Genomic DNA, 6,606 nt, shown 5'->3' with positions numbered 1-6,606 from the left:
TCTTCCCCTCCCCTCCTCTCTTCACTTCCCCCCTCTTCCTTTCCTCCCCACCCCTTTCTTTCTTTCTAGTCTCATTCTTGCCAGAGTGAAGTTGAATGATGGGAGTTGATCCACGGGGTCAGGGATGGAGCTGGAAGTGAGTGCGAAGACTTCCTAACATAGCGGGAGTTGGGCCGAACTGAATAAGGACAGACAGACGCTTCCTGATCTAGAGGCCCAAGCCTATTGAAACCCCAGTGTTTGTACCGTGCCTTCTCTAGAAGCTGGAAGAGGGAGGAACGACAAACAAAGCGAATTCTTCCTTAGAGTTTTCTGAAAGGGAGTCCTTGGATTTAGTTCAGAGGAAACCATTTTAGGCTTCTGAGCTTCCCAACTTCAAGATGATATAAGTAAATTTAGCTGTAAAGTAAAAACAAACAAACAAACAAACAAACAAACAACAACAACAAACCCCCCCCCCCACACACACACACAAAACTTGTTTCAAGCCACTATCTGAGGGAATTTGTAACACCAGCAATAGAAAAATAATCCAGGGTGGTATTGTTTTTGGAGGCAGAGGTTTTGCTATAGCTGAGGTTGGCTTAGGGCTCACTATATGATGTAGGCTGGCTTTGAACTCACAGTGATCCTCTTGACTCAACTTTAAAGCACCGGCCGCTCTCTCTTCACATAGCTGTGTGTGAGAGCTGTGTCAGGTCTTGGAGGAGACATAGAACTGAGTCAGAACAAATCTTGAACTCTGGCTTTCCAAGGAAAGGGCAGAGAGGGGAAGGGGCAGAGAGGTTTAAAAACAACCACAGCTTCCAGAGGCTGCCTCCTGTCCCTATAGCATGCCAGGTTCTTCTCCAGTTCCACAGTTCTGACACCATTTGGCCTCCCTCTTCTGTCTTCTAAACCTCTGTGTAATCCCACAGGGACCATCTGGACTATCTGTTATCATCTTCCCATCTTAAGAGCAGTCGGTTTGCAACTCTGGTTTCATTTCCCCTAGAGCCTAGATTAAGATGAGGACATCTTTGGAAAACTTAGTATTCAGCTCACCCTCTTGTCAAGCGATTTTCCTTTAGGATTCTGCTTAGTCAAGCAATTCGTTCAAGTATCTATTGAGCTCCTACTGTGTCTGTCACATGCTCAATGGAAGGAAGTAAAAAACACTTGGCGACAAGCAAGCAAGAGCAACAGCAGTGTCTTGTGACAGCAATGTAATATAGGGGGTAGAGGGGACTTTGAGACACAAACAAGACCCGTCCAACTGAGACTGTAGGAACAGATGACCCCAGACCCCAGTATGGTGGCTTCTCAAAAGCTTTGAGAGTCTCTCGGAAACCCTCAAAGGTGATGTCACTGAGAGGTGGTCCCTTTAAGAGCTGGCCTACCAAGAAGTCTTTGGATCCCTGGAGAGTGCCTCCATGAGCATAATAGGACCCTGAGGTCCCCCTCCCCTTCCTTTCTGCTTGCTTGCTACTTCCTAGATTCGGGGGAGGTGAGTGGTTTGGCTTTACCATGGGCTCCTCCTGCACGATGCAGTTGATCACAGACTAGAAATTCTAAAACCTTGAGCCCAGTTATACCTTTTCTGTCTATAACCCAAATTCCCCGAGGTGTTTGTTATCCTGTCAGAAAGTTAACACACGTGGCTTCCTTGCTTCTAGGGGCTCTAAGTGTTGGACCGTGATTGTTCTCTATGCTTATGGCCACCTCCCATTGACTAAGGCCGATTTGAGGTCCTCAAAGGTGACTTTGCAGCATCAATTCCCAAGTCCCACCAGGGTCTGGCCTTGATTACCTCCCCGCTTTAGGTTTCTTTTCCCCAGAGTTATCTTCATTAAAGTCCTAATTAGGGCAGCATCAACGAGCTGGAAAGGCACTTTTGTAAAGCGAACGCTGTCTCAGCGGGTTCTTTGCTGTCTTCAAGGTATCGGCAGAAGTGATTATGGAGCAGCTGCGGTCTGGTGACAGAAGCCAGGGTTTGAATTCAAAGATCTTCTGTGACTCCAACCTCTGCCACTTATACGGGCCTTGGGGAAGTTAGCACACTTCTCTGAGCCTTGATTATAATTATGAATTGGGGGCTGTAGCAATCAATATGAGCTATAACCAGGTTTTAGGCGTCTACGGTTACAAATGCTTTTATCTTGCCCCTATAACAACCTGGTGTGGCTGAGCTTGATCAGATAGCTGTTCTAATCTATGCTCTTCCTACTGTGATTCTGAGACTCAGGATCCCTCCTTCTCAGTTCCCCAGGATCCCTCTCAGTTAGCTAAAAAGAGAGAAACGATTAAGATTTTTCTAGTTTTATGAGCCAGGCCAGGATGTGCGCTACAACTCACTGGGCAGAACTTAGGAACAAGCTTCATCTAGTTAGGAGCAAGGGTAATTGGGAAATGTAGTCCAGCTGTGTGTCTAAGAGGGAAGGGAAGTGGTCTTGTGGAACCATGATGCTGTGAGGATAAACCTGCTTCTGGAATTAGGAGAGATAAGTAGGTACCAGTGTCAGACAGGTCTAGAACAACAGGGGTGTATGTGTGTGTGTGTGTGTGTGTGTGTGTGTGCGTGTGTGTGGTGTGTCGATGGTGTGTGTGTGGTATGTCTGTAGTGTGTGCATGTGTGTGTGTATGCAGGTGTGTGGTGTGTGGTGTATATGGTGTGTTTGTGATGTGTGCGTGTGTGTGGTGTGTGTGTGTGTGGTATGTGCGTGTATGTGGTATGTCTGTGGTGTGTGTGCATGTTTGTGTGTGTGTGTGGTGTATGTGTGTGCCGTGTGTGTGTATGTATGTGTGTGTGTGTGAGTGTGTGTGTGAGTGTGTGGTGTGTGTGTGTGTGTGTGTGTGTGTGGTGTATTTGTGTTTGTGTGTGTCTGTGGTATGTGTGATGTGTGTGTCTGACACTGTCTGGAGAATAGCACACTCTGAGGAAGGAAATGTAAATTGAAGGCTGTGGGTGTAGCTTCCTCCATGGTTTCTTTTAGAGCATGTGTGTTGAGGGAAAATAGCAAGAAATAGACCAGTATGATCCATAACAAATACTCCACAAGAAAACATAATCCAGTAGCCCTGGGCATTCCTCAGAAAGAGCTCCCCTGTCTGTCAGAGGGCTCGTGAGCTGGCCCTGTAGAGCCTGCAGCCCCTTAGAGCAGAGCTGGCCCTGTAGAGCCCTGGCCCTTTTGATCTGTTTGCACTGCAGCCTTGACTACCAATTGCTTTCCCTACCCCCAGCACCGACTCCTGCACATGCTAATTCCTCTCATTGAGGATTATAATGGGAGCCAAATCAACAGTGATAAAGGGTATTGGGTGGATTAGACCAGACAAGATAATTCAGAGGAATAAATAGGGCACCATAGGCCAGCTGAAGGAGAACTAAAAGCAATCTGGCCAAGAATAAAATCCACACTAATTCAAACGTGTATGCAATGAGTATGTAAATAAGTTGAACAGAGAAAGGGACTAGCAATGCCAGTGACTTGTGATCCAGTGACACTTTGGCTGCCTCAAGTGTGAGGGTCCTTCTGTGCCATCCCCTTCTACATTCCCTCCCTCCCTTCTCCCGCTGGATGGAATCATAAACAAGAACATGGAGGACATTCCCTCTCCCTGCCTGTCTGATTCAGGCTGATGATGGCAATTGTATTTAAATTCAAATTTCTTTTTCCCTTTTAAAAGACATCATAACCACATTATGTCCTCCCCCTTTCAGCAGCCCAGTCTTCACCTTGAGAAGAGCAGTGGGAAGACACTATTAACTGACGTGAGCTGCTTTTAGTGATGTCCTGGGGGACACAGCCTTCTCTGTTACACGGCCAGCTGTTGAGAGCCAGCAGCAGGCTTTCTGAGGAGCTCTGTGATTTTGGGGAGGGGCTGGCAGAAATACACCCCTCTCTGAAGACGTCCATGAATGGGGTTATCAAGAGAGAGCCCCTACACACAAACACACGCGCGTGTGTGTGCGCATGCGCACACATACATACACGCGTACACGCGCGCACACACAGGCACACACATGCACACACATACACATACACACGCACTCGCGCACACTCACACACACACACACACACACACACACACACGCACACACGCACGTTAGGGTTGTGTGGAAAGATGTAGAAGTGAGGAATGGAAGCCATTTGAAAGGACATACTGGACATGCTAGTGTGAAATAATGAACTGTGGCTTCCAGTTCTGAGCTTTTAAGTTGCTAGGAGTTATTTCTGCTTCTGCCCAGGGAGGAAAGCCATAAGAGTCCTTTGATGTGAGTGCTAACTTGGAGATGAAGAGATGGATAGGAGGGAAGGACCGAGGCTGGGGCTTGGCTTGGGTGATAGAAGAAATGCAGAGTGGGGTAGGCAGGGGGTGGGGCGGTAGGATGGGATGCCCTTGGGAGAAGTGGAAGAAGAGGTGAGGCTAGTGAGGATAGAAACTCCAGAAGCCGGTACCCCTGTACTAGATCCACTCAGGTCTGAGTCTCAGCAGGAAGCGGTCGGTCCATGCAGAGATCCCCGAGGAAAGGCTCTGCTGGGATGGGGGAAACCTTGCCTTTGACTAGCTGTGCTTTTCCATGTGGAAAATTCCCAACAGAACTCTCACACGAAGGAGTTGCAAGGCATTACTGTTAGAAACCTGAGGCTTGAATTCTGACTGGGACCTGGAGGGACTTCACTATGCCCCTGCCCCCAAGCCTGGAAACGAGTAAAGATTAAGAGAGTAATGTATGTGCCTGGCACATTATCAAACATAACTGATGTGAAGGTAATGCTTAGTTTGGTAGGAAGTACACTGGAAGTCCAAGGGGACAGTAGAGTCCTTGTGCAAACAAACATCTCTTGTCACTGGGTTTCACTTTAGCCTCACCACTGGAAAAAAATCAGACGGGACACAAAGAGAGCAGTGTCACTGAAGGTGGGTGGAGCTTATTCCAGAACAGAGCTGAGCACACTTTCATGGGTGAGGTTGGGCAATGGCAAAGGGATCACAGAATGACTCTACGTTTGAACACTTCCCCCGCCCCTCCCCCCCAACAATGTTTCTGTAGCCTCTAGAACAAACAGCTTTTGGTGAAGGGCTTTGTGTTCAGGTGACTGACAGGCCTGTCTGGACACATGCAATGATGGTATGCAAAGATGTAAAGTCCTTCTGTCTGTCCGAGTCCCCCAGCCCCTCCCTTCTCCCACCTCTCCCCACTACCCAGTAATCCCATAAGATTGAGTCAGGTCTTCTAGATAGTAATGACCTTCCGGGCACTTCAGGATGTCCATCCAGGACCAGGGATCCTACTCTTGGCTCATCATTCCTTTGACCAGTCGTTCGAGTCCTGAGACTCCAGGATCTACAGGCTGTTGATTATGAGGGTGGGGTCCGGGCTGTGTCCCTAAAACCTGCTAGGATTTAACTGACAACCTAGCATTGTAAAGAGCTGGGCTCTGGTCACTGTTTAGTCACATGTTTCAGGGCCTTGGGTAGTTTGAATATGACTTTTGGGGCTCAGATACCTTTCAGAGAACTTTTTGGGGGTGTGGAGGGAGATGCCTCAGTAAAATTCTTGCCATGTTAGCCAGACAGAGTAAATTCAACCCCTTGAATCCATGTAAAGATGGAAGGAGTGAGTCTACAAAGTTGTTTTCTGACTTCTACATACACATGTGCATGTATGTCCACAGTGTGTGTGTGTGTGTGTGTGTGTGTATGTGTGTGTGTGTGTGTGTATGTGGTGTGGTATGTAAGCAGTGTGGTGGTGGTAGGTGGTAGGTAGGTTCTTGTTTGCGTGTGCAGATGCCAGAGGACCATACCCAGTGTCCAGCTGCATTGCCCTCTACCTTAGCCTCCTTAGAGTCTCTCACTGAACCTGGAGCAAGGCTGGCAGCCAGCAAACCCCGATGATCCTCCTCCTGTCTCCTACTTCCCACCAGCACCAGACTTTTTACAGTATTTCTGGAGATTTGAACTCAAGTTCTCATGCTTGCATGGCAAACACTCTGCTCTGCTGGGTCATCTTCCTAGTCCTACTGTGTGTATGTGTGTGTGCGTGTGCGTGCGTGTGTGTGCCTGTGTGTGCCTGTGTGTGGTGTGTGTGTGTGTGTGTGTGTGTGTGTGTGCACATGCATGCCCATGTGTATGTGTATTTACACATGTGTACAAGGGTGCACATGTATTTATCTGTGGATACATGTTCATGTGAATATTTGTGAAGATGAAAGAGCAGCTTCAATTTTTGATCCTCATGTACGAACCCCCTTGCTTTTTGAAGCAATTTCTTTCATTGGTGTGAACCTAGACCAGTAGGCTAGATTGTCTGGCTAACAGATCCCAGGGATATCTTGGCTTTAGCTCACCAAAGCTGAGATTACCAACTTTGTTATTATTATTTTTTGAGGTCTTTATGCTTGCAAGGCAAGCACTTTGCCAGCAGAGCTAGCACCTCTCTGCCTGTTCAGATCCCATTTTAAAATCCTGATCATCCCACCAGGTTGATCTGCTGGTTGTAGATTTCCAGGGAGGCCTGAGGCAAACTTGAGGGGAATTCCCCAAGAGAGAGCAGCACATAGGAGACATTCCAGATCACTAGGCAGGGGTGGTGTGTGTGTGTGTGTGTGTGTGTGTGTGTGT

The 6,606-nt window shown here is 47.8% G+C and overlaps 1 long non-coding RNA gene across 1 annotated transcript in view; it reads left to right on the top strand.

The window, feature by feature from the left end:
• Positions 1 to 6,606, top strand: part of LOC116099621 — a 34,716-nt gene that overhangs the window by 4,633 nt on the left and 23,477 nt on the right. The gene's annotated exons all lie outside the window — the stretch shown is intronic.

Source organism: Mastomys coucha, unplaced genomic scaffold (assembly GCF_008632895.1).
Source record: "Mastomys coucha isolate ucsf_1 unplaced genomic scaffold, UCSF_Mcou_1 pScaffold20, whole genome shotgun sequence".
NCBI classification, from domain to species: Eukaryota; Metazoa; Chordata; class Mammalia; order Rodentia; family Muridae; genus Mastomys; species Mastomys coucha.
This window is presented reverse-complemented; position numbering and strand designations above follow the sequence as displayed.